Source organism: Columba livia, chromosome 11 (genome assembly GCF_036013475.1).
Source record: "Columba livia isolate bColLiv1 breed racing homer chromosome 11, bColLiv1.pat.W.v2, whole genome shotgun sequence".
Classification (NCBI taxonomy): domain Eukaryota; kingdom Metazoa; phylum Chordata; class Aves; order Columbiformes; family Columbidae; genus Columba; species Columba livia.
Genome location: NC_088612.1, coordinates 22,089,399 through 22,099,761, shown reverse-complemented (window position 1 = coordinate 22,099,761; position 10,363 = coordinate 22,089,399). Strand labels below are relative to the sequence as shown.

At 45.3% G+C, this 10,363-nt stretch overlaps 1 long non-coding RNA gene across 1 annotated transcript; it reads right to left on the bottom strand.

The window, feature by feature from the left end:
* Positions 1-9,068: 9,068 nt before the first annotated feature.
* Positions 9,069-10,113, bottom strand: LOC135580627 (uncharacterized). Its single transcript, XR_010475545.1, has 2 exons — positions 9,979-10,113; positions 9,069-9,867 (listed from the first exon to the last, which is right to left on the bottom strand). It is a non-coding gene; the product is annotated as an uncharacterized LOC135580627 (long non-coding RNA).
* Between the last annotated feature and the right edge of the window lie 250 nt (positions 10,114-10,363).

The window sequence follows — 10,363 nt, the reverse complement described above, 5'->3', positions numbered from 1 at the left end:
AACCTTTAAAAATTGGGATTCACATTTAGCAAAAGCCACTTGGTTGGTCAACACCAGGGGATCAACCAATCGAGCCGGACCTGCCCAATCAGAAATTCTACGGACTGCAGAAGGAGATAAAGTCCCTGTAGTACACATGAAAAATATATTAGGAAAGGCAGTCTGTCTTACTCCTGCCTCAGGCAAAGGCAAGCCCAGTCGCGGGATTGTTTTTGCCCAGGGACCTGGCAGCACCTGGTGGGTGATGCTTAAGGATGGAGAAGTTCGGTGTATACCTCAAGGGGATTTGAGTTTAGGTGAAAATATGCAATACTGAACTGCGTGATGTGAATTGCCGTACTAACAGTGTTTAATAAGTGTCTTTCAGATCAAGACAGTGATGATGAAACCAGAGCTAGCTTCTTCAAGTGGCGCCTGACAACTTCTTCGAAGTTGATGTCTTTAACCCACAAGCAGTGGTCATGAGATGCACTTGTACCATTTTTCCTGCCCTGGGAGACTGTCATGACAAAATGAACTTAATGAACTTTTTAAAGGATGGTCCACTGATTAATTACTCCTGTGTATATATGTACATGTGTATATATATATATAGTAGTAGTGATTAATTAGATTGTATTGATAGATTGTATTGATAAGGTTTAAGTATTCAGTGAACGGCATATTATAAGGGGTGGAATGTCCTGGTTTTGTTAAAAACAAGTTTCGCTTCCAGTGAATTTTGCCTGTCAGCTAAAGCCTTCATATTAACTGTATTTTCCTGGAGAACCAGACACATGTTTTGGTAAACCTAGCAGTGGAATGCAAACTTATTGATAAGCACGGATGAACATCTCGTGAGAGGGGCGACAAGAAACAGGTGACCAAGAAACTGACCAACTGTGTATAACATTCCATTCACGTGAATACTTCATATAAAAGTGGGAGATCACGAGGATCTCATCCCTTTTCCCTTTGCTTTTTCCCTTCTGCTTATGGCCGACATTAGGAGAGGACCTTGTTAGTCGTCCCTGCGAACTGAGGCCTAGTGAGAGACTGAATCCAGCTCCAGTTGGCTGCAGCGTCCAGTCCAGGACTTTGGTTGCCAGCTCTGCAGTTGCTGAGACTTTCAAGATTGGTTTTGTATATTTTGTATTATTTTCTCTATTCTTATTAGTAGCATTGGTAAAACATCGTTAATTTTTCCAACTCTCTTCTCTCTGTCCTTCTTTCCCTCCCGATCACCTGTCCTGAGTGGGAAGGGGGGAGATGGAGGGGCAAAAAGGGGGAAGTGGGGGGGCGAGGGGGTTAACAATACATCTGCCAGGGTTTTATTGTCACCCCGCAATCTTAACCCTCGACACCTCTCGTGAGATGTGAATCTGTCCTTATCAATAACTTCGCATTCCATTGCTATGTTTACCAAAACATGTATATGGTTCTCCAGGAAAATGCAGCTAATATGAAAACTTTAGCTGACAGGCAAGTTCACTAAAAGAGAAACTTGCTTTTAAACAAAACCACGACAAGTATCTATTCTGAACTATTTTCTGCATGTGCACTAAGGCAAAATAATAGCTGATATCACTTTGGATGATGATGAGTGGTCTATGATTTGTTATTTCTATAGAAATGTCTCATAGGTAAGTGATGTGGAACACATTTTCTGAGACCGGAAAGCTGACAGCAAGGGCTGATAATTCATATCACCTAGCATTACGGGGAGGATTCAACTTGCCAGTTCAGACACCAACACATAGGTGTTCACACGTACAACCTATCAGTACAGTACTGTTCAAGTTGTCCTTTCAGAGCCCAGTGAAATAACAGATGTTGGTGGTGCATTTGCCTAGACCCAGGCAAGATTACTAAGTGCAAGTGGTAGCTGCTGTGGCTTGGGGAACTGAGTCCTATGATAGAGGCATAAAGCATATGAGAGCAAGCACCCAATTTAGCCACCCAAATCACTCTCCGGCTCTTGTTTTTTTTTGTTTTTTTTTTTTTTTTTTTGGCACTGGCTCCAACTGCAGGGCTATTGTAGAAGCCAGGAGACCTATACCTTACATCCAGCACAGTAATCTGGTCTTGCACCCAAGCCTGCTAGATAAGAGGGGTGTGGGGTCTTATTAAATGTGTGGGAACCATGTTGTTCAGCTTTCTTAAGGCTTTTTCAAACTTCAGGCTATATTGCCTTTCTGTGATTCCCTTTGTTCTGGAAATTACTGTGATACCAAGCAATTAATTTCACATTTCCCAGGGCTCTGGTTGTGCTCTGCGTCTCTCTTACCTTGACCTTATCTGCCATAGTTGCCCTTTTCCCTAGCCATATTGCCTCATTGCCTCATATATAATGAGTTCTTCCAGGCATCTTTCTAACTGGGATCAGTCTCTGAAGACTCAAGGCTGTTTCTGTTGCTTTCTGAAATATCTAAGAGGCCCATGGCAGTAGTAGCTAGTCATTTGATAGAATTCGATTTGATGGCCAAAGGGAGTCTTGTTGTCATTAATGTCAGCAACATATCATTGCACTGCTTCATGCCTTGAGGAAAAACTGAGATTACTCAATAGCAACACTAACTTTAGTGATTCCCCCTTGACAATGTTAATAGAATTTTGAAATTGGCATCAAGGAAAGTTTTAAATTCAAAGAGTTTACTTAGAGAAAGTCAATAGCCCCCTCTAGTGTAACAGAAGTAATGAGGCATCCCTGAGGATGAAGCTGGATCCTAATATTAAATGTGCATGGAGACATTGTGGCGGTTGCACACATCCCGATGAGGTCCAGAGCTTTCAGTGGGGCTCTTAAGTACCTTTTGTGCCCCTCTGCGACTGTCCTCATGTATGCACCTTGGTCAGTGCTGGCAGTCACATCCCCCCACTCCTCATGTTCACCTCCCCGCAGGTGGGGGAGCAGGAGGGGTGGCACCCTCAGTCAATAGATGGGGTGCTCAGCCAATGAAGTGCCCAGGCCCAGAGAAGCTTCTGGACCATGCTTATAACGCTCACAGCCAGATCTTACCTGGCTATAAAATGTGCCCCTGCAGAAGCTTTCCTTGGAGTGGCCTCCTAAGAGCAGCAAGACTGTGACTGGACCTGTGCCCTGAGATCAGAGACACTACCTAAGGAGACTTTCTGGGACTGAGTGCCCCCACCTGCTCCTTGGTGAGTGATTATTTTCTTCTGGACATATCCCTGAATGAGCCCTTGCCACCAGCCCTTGGGCAAGAGATTATTTCTGCTGGGTATCCTTGAGTGAGAGAGGCCTTTCCTGAGTGAGTAACTGCACACTGTGGATCATCATTATTCTGTGGTTGCATGGTAATAATATCCCCAACTGGTATATTGAACCTGCAGTTTATTAAACGTTGCCAGAGTGCTGACTGATATTGGATTAACCCCTCCCCCCATCCCCCTGCTTTAGTTTTGGTCTATCATTTGGTTTTGGTTCCAAATTAAAGTTGGCTTTGCCTTATTATTTGCCTGTACTAGTTTTGGCCTGCCTCCATGACACTCATACATGCTGTAAATTAAATTAAGTTGGTGTCATGGTTTAACCCAAGCTAACAATACAACCACGACAGACGCTCACTCACTCCCCTCCCCACCCCCCCCAGATAGGGGAGATAATTGAAAGGGAAGGGAGAAACTTGGATTGAGGTAAACACAGTTTAATAAAATACTAATACACTACTAGTAAATATATATGTGTAAAACAGAAATAGGATATAAAATAAAAGATGATCAATGCAGTTCCTCATGAACTCCATCCACACCAAGCAGCCAGTCCAAGGAAACAGCACACTGGTCCCAACAGCCAATCCCGGGGAGAGAAAAGAGAGAAAAAAGGCAGAAAAGGCCCAGAGGCCACTGCAAAATGGCAGGATGGTAAAGGCCGATCTAAGGAAAGTAATGAAAAGAACTCCCCCGAACAGGTCTCCAAGAGCAAAGAGAAGAAAACATGAGAGAGTGACCAGAAGATCCTGACTCTCCTTAAATATGAAGCATGACACTAATGGGATGGAATAATCTTATGGTCAGTTTGAATATCAGTTAAGCTCTGCTCCGTCCATGCCCCCCTTCCTTCATGTCTCACACCTGTGGGCAGAGTGCTCAGAATGTCCTTGGCTCTCAGACCAAAGCAATTAAAAACATCAACTCATTTCTGGGGTATTGCCTCTTGTCCTCAAACTGAGTCCAAATAATGACCTTGCTAGCTATAGAAAGGAAGGTTTGTAACTGCATGAATAAAATTAACTCATTTTCAGTCAAACCAGCACAGTTGGTATTAAAATCTCATGTTGAAATAAAACCATATGGTTTCGTAAGTAGAGACAGGGTTAAACTGAACCTCTGCTGTCCCTTTGCATGCAACAGAATACTTTTTGCAGCTCTAAGAATATCCCCAACCTGCTGACACTTTTGTTACTAGAAAAAAATACTAGAAATCTTGCTGCAGAGAAATTATTGTTAAATGATAGAAACCAATGCAGGTGTTATTCCTGTTTACAATAACTCAAGTGTACACTCTCCCGTTTTCATGCATCCTTCTCAAGAGCAGTGTAGGGAATCTACCCAGTTTGTAGTGAATATAATGGAGACAAGCTTAGCCACAAAGTAAATTCCCTCAGCAGGCACTAAGACGTAACTGCAAGTACATTGGATGTGACCTAACTGACCGTCAAGAGGTCCATAGTCCAGTTCTGGAAAAAGAGGTCACAGTGTTGTTTCCATTGTTGGGATTTACATGTGCCCAAACTTCTATCATAGTCAGTGGAGCTCCAGTAAATGGAGCCTAAAGAGGAGCCAAGCTGCCCAGCTCTCTCTGTGACAAACACCTCCATTATTAGGTTGGCTGAATGGCTGCTTAGGTTCCATTTGTTTTACTGACAGAGGCAGGTTCAGTTTCCCTGAAATGTGGAAGTTAATATCATTCGAAATGGTCAAGGGGAATACTCCCAGCACTTATCTGTTTACTAGAAGGATGTGTATCTCCCATAATTCTACCATCATAACTTGTGACTACTTGTAGGTGCCTTGAGAGGCCAGTGCAACTCAAATGTCACTAATAATTTCTGTGTGTTAACTTAAGCCTTTCCTCCAAGTCCACTGATTATATTAGGAACCTAGACAAGAACCTCGTACGTGATGCACTTTGTTCTGTACATGCCTAAACTTCAGCAAGAGGAATCATACTACACATGTCTTGTGGAGTGCAAACTAGACCTTATCTTGTCCATTTTATTTTGTAGTTGCTTTTGGTAAATATGAGCAGAACTTTACAACTTAAAATTTTAGCAAATTCAGCTTACCAAGTAACATGAAGCAAAGAGTATATTAAAAATCATACAACCTTATGTCTCTAAATAATTCATTATATTTAGTGTACATTTACTTAAGCTAAATGATTAATATTAAACTTAGATTGGGCTCATCCACTGACCCATGAGTAGTAAATCCATTGCCACACAGCTCACTTACTTAGCAGAGAGAGCTCGAAGTGGCTCATCTAGGCTGTCATATTTATAAAATGAAGTAGTCAACTGTTGGAAAGTAAAACGTGGGAAAGCAAGATGTGTGGTTCCAGCCACCTGGATGATAAAGGAAGATCAATACTAACATGACCATGTGGACGGTCGAAGACATAATACTAACATAATAATATATAAAAGGCCTTGGACAGATTACTTTGAAGTATCTTTCTCATAATTGTGAAAAGTTATAGCCCAGACTCGTGAGAATGGTATCTCGGGCTGGATAACCACCCCCAAGTGTCTGGGATGAGTGAATGTCCTTGGGCCTGGTCTGTGGGTGAGTGGAAAAACAAGTGAGACAAATATCACATGAATTTAGTGTGTTTTTAATAACAATTAGTGGAAAAACACCTTGTGTAAACATCTTAGTCCATGCTTGTATCTGTAAATCCTATAAAATGGTAAATGGTGAATAAATAAGCTAGCCTAGGCATAAGTCAGCTCTCTGCTAGGCAAGGCTGTGCTCTCCTTCATGAACAAGACCTCTGCCTCTGCGTGAATTTCTGTCTGTGTCCCAGTATGCGTCGTCTCTAATCGCTGCAGTTGACTCATAGTCAAATTGCACACAGTAGGAAAAGTCTGCATGAGACTCCCTGTGCCCACAAGCCACCAGTATTCTGTTCCCGTTCTGTTTCCCTATGGGTCTCCTGGAAGGAGTTCTTGACCTGGCTGCATCTCAGGCCCTTCCCTCCTCTGGAGCCTGGACCAAACTGCTGTTGGTTTGGCTGATGGGGGACGAATGCATCCACCACATCCCCCACACAGACTTCTAACCTAAAAGTGTTATGTGATTTGGCAGTTTGACACTAACAGACTTCACTGCCCCAGTGTTCTGGAGTCCAGAGGTTTCGGGTAGCTGGAAATACATGCTTTCAACAGCCAAAAGATGGAGAGACAATTTGTGTTTTGTGTTTGACTGTAAATCTCACTCTACCTTGAAGTTCACCTTGATCACACAGGTCTCAGGAGAGGTCACTGTAAAGCTCAGGTGTTGACCATGTACCTTTTTAATGATTTCTTCTTAGAGATCACCTACAATGCAGCAAGGACCATATGTCTAGGGCTACTGAAGAAATATCAAGCACGTTGGTTCCCCCCGATTTAGTAGATGGAACACAGAAACAAAAAAAGGACTGCAGAGGTAGGTAAAACATATCGTGGCTTGACTGGAATTTCTCCCATAGTCACTGAGTTATCCCAAGCAAGCTGAGTTCAAATGAGTGAGAATAGTTTCTACTGTTTCTTGAACTCAAATATTATCAAATTTCTATTAAGGGCTTAGTCCACTAGTTTATGATTCAGAATCAGTGACTATGAGCTGAAGCTAATGGATGGGGGCAACCCTTGCTATCAGTACAGATTGGAGGATTAATTCATTGAGAACAGCCCTGCAGAGAAGGACTTGGGGATACTGGTGGGTGAAAAAAATGGATTTGAGTCAATGATAGGCACATGCAATCCAGAAAGCCAGTTGTATGCTGGGCTGCATCAAAAGAAGTGTGGCCACCAGACTGAGGGATGTGTTTCCGCCCCCCTTGCTCTCATGAGATCTCATCTGGACTGCTTCATCCAGTTCTGGGGTCCCCAGTTTAAGAAAGACATGGACCTGTTGGTTGGAACAGGTCCAGAGGATGCCACAGAAATGATTCAAAGACTGGAACACCTCGCCTGTGAAGAAAGGCTGAGTTGGGGTTGTTCAGCCTGGAGAAGGCTCTGGGGTGATCTTCTGGCAGCCCTTCAACACTTAAAAGGGACTTAGAAGAAATATGGAGACTTTTTATCAACGCCTGTAGTGTCAGGACAAGAGGCAATGATTTTAAAGTGGCAGAGGGTAAGTTTAGATAGGACATGAGGAAGAATCATTAAATGATGAGGGTGATGAGACAATGAAAGAGTTTGCCCAGAGAAGTTGTGAACGCCCCCATCACTGGAAATGTTCTAAGTCAGGTTTGATAGAGCTTTAAGCAAACTGATGTAGTGAAAAATGTCCCTGATCATGGCAGGGGAGTAGAACTATGTGATGTTTGAAGGTCCCTTGCAACCCAAATGGTTTTATGATTCTATGAGACAATTTAATCTGACTGGCTTGCTTCAGTTGTGTGTATTCAGAGGCATCTACTGCCACCTGAAATCCCCTGAGACATTTCTGCCATCCACATGGGCTTGGAAATATGATATGGGACATACAGAAGACATGTTGTCTCCTGCAGTAGTGGCTGGGGACCTGGCAGGATGCCAGGGAACATGTCCAATAGCATAGACACCTGCTACTGGGTATATGGGTTAGGCAATGATCAGTGGAGTTTATCGGGTGATACATATGACACAATTCATGTCTCTTCTTTATAAGAAAAGGAATCAGTCTCTGGACTCTATTGACACACTGTCTGTCTACTCTCAGACAGTCATCTAGTGTCATTTGAAATTCCACAAGATTTTTGAACTGAACTCCTGATTATAATTTGGGAGGTCATGGTTATACAATAGAATCATCTATGGGCTGTCATAGATGTCTGTGTCATCTCTGGCAGACCCATGAGAAAGTCCTGGGCACAGCTCGGGCATCTGAAATAGTGCTAAACATGGATGTTCAAGTAAATGAATCAACCTCCACGTCTCCTTTGACTCTAATGGGAGCTTAAAGAGCAGATTCACTTGAAGACACCTGTATAAATATGATTGAGAAAAGTATCAAATAACAACATGCATTGTAAGGACATATATGCAGATGAAATGACCTCCACACATGTGACAGGGAGACTAAAAACACCTTCAGCCCATCCTTTGATGTTGCAAAACAACATTTCATACCAACAACCCACCTGCACAGATCCCAATTTCTGATGAGAGTTCCTCTACCAACATGATCCTTTTTCAAAATGTTAACTGTTGTGTGATTTGTTTTTCCCCTCGTGCTCATCCTGGAGGCCAAGAGCCTCTATGGGATGTGGTAAAGGCAGGGATTCAGAGCTCTCATGTATTACGGGGAGGTCGGGGTCAGAGTGAAACCTTTGCCTTAGTGGGACCAAAAAGATGAAGACTGCAAGGACTGGGCAGAGGTTGAGCCAAAAAGAGGCTGGCTGGCCATTGCACAAGTGTATAACCTACCTGCAGCCTGCAGGATGCTCTTAGAATGACCCATGAAAAGCGAGACCTGAGAGTGAGCATCACATTCCTCAAACAGTCACAGTGGCAAGACGTGTCCCTGGCTTGACAAAACTGACTGCCCTGATTCTGCCCCACCACGCCACAGGTGGAAAGAGAGAGATGTCCCACCGTCTCCATCAGCATGCCTCCAAAAGGCCCTCCCTGCCTTTCCGTGATGGGCCTGCCCACGTCCATCCTCAGCAGCCACCACGGAGGCTTGGAGGGAGACCAAGCGAAAGTCCATCTCAAAGCGACTGGCCTGCACGTGGCCAGGGATGAGGCAAGGGCAGCGTGGAAAGGCTGAGCAGGAAATTGTGCATCGACCTGTGGAGAAAATCACCAGCCCCACAGCACATGGTGCCCAGAACAAAGATGCAACTTCAGGAGAAAGAAACACACGGAGGCTCAGGCTGGGATGCAACATTTTTTTAATGAGAAGACAAAGTTTAATTTTTAAAGGAAGGTGGAAGAACACTGAGCGTGAGAGGCCCAGGGCAAGAGGACATCACTTTTTGCAGTGGCATGCAAGGCGCTCTTTTCTCTCCACTGCAGCCGCAGATGGTGAGAATAACCTGCCACCCACAGCAGGGGTGGGTGGAGTATGTTGCCCTGGTCATCAGCAAAAGCTTTGAAGCCCAGCAGCGAGGATGTGTGGGCTGCCTGGCAGTAGCAGGGAAAGCAAAGGAATGATAAGAGCAAGAAGGGCATGGTGTCAAGGGATGACACATGGCTCCCTTCCAGTTAGAGCATGAGGATGAGGCAGGTATCTCATACGCTGGGAACACCCGGCATCTCCTGGGTCCTGGGTCCAGATCTCGTTTCTCCATTCCTGGTTGTTCTTCCCAAGGTGAGCGATCCGCTGGCCCTACTAGTACAGGTGGCAGGAACACAGGGGCCCACACAGACCGCTCCCAAGGCCTGTGAATCTCCCAATGCCAAGGGCTCCCCCGGAAGAGACGGGGACCCCTCCAGTGCTGAGGGAACTCCCAACAGCAGCTGACAGAGAGGACCCCACGGCTGTGCTCTGAGGGAAAGAGGTGAGGATGGGGCCCGGCAGGGTGACCACCGCCGGGGGGGGTTCGATGACGGTGGTGGAGTCAGCGCACCGCAGAACGCAAGACTCATTGCAGCTGTTTGCAAGGGGGGCTGGTCCGCAGGGGAAAGGGAGGCAGGGCCTGTAGCAAGACATCTCTCGACAAGGGAGGCAGAGCTGAAACACAGAGCTGGGCATGAGCCCCAGATGGAAGCCGAGGGAAGAGGACGGGTCAGAAGCACAAGCGTGCTCACAGAAAGAGCCCGTGTGTGCTCAGCTCGGACTTACCTAGGCGACTGAGGAGATGGCCGCAAGGGCAGTGTTTGGCAGGCCTGGAGACGCATGGACTTTTATACCCTGCCTCCAGTCCTTGAGTATCCAGAAGCATTCTTCATGCATGAAGCACTTTCCTAACTAGCAGTATTTGCTTGCAGAGGTTTCCTGGATGATTAGTTTTTTCCCCTTTCATCTGAGAGGTTTTGCTCGCGTGTAACACGTGACGGAGACCAAAGTGTGCCCTTTGAGGCGCAGCAGTCATTATGCTGAGCCCTAAGGCCAGAGGACGTGGTTGTTCGTCTCATCTCAGGTGCTCTCAGAGAAGCTCAGTGGCTTGCTGTCTACGGCCATTCCTGGAGCACGCCCACAGCCACCGCCCCTCCACGCTGCACGCTGC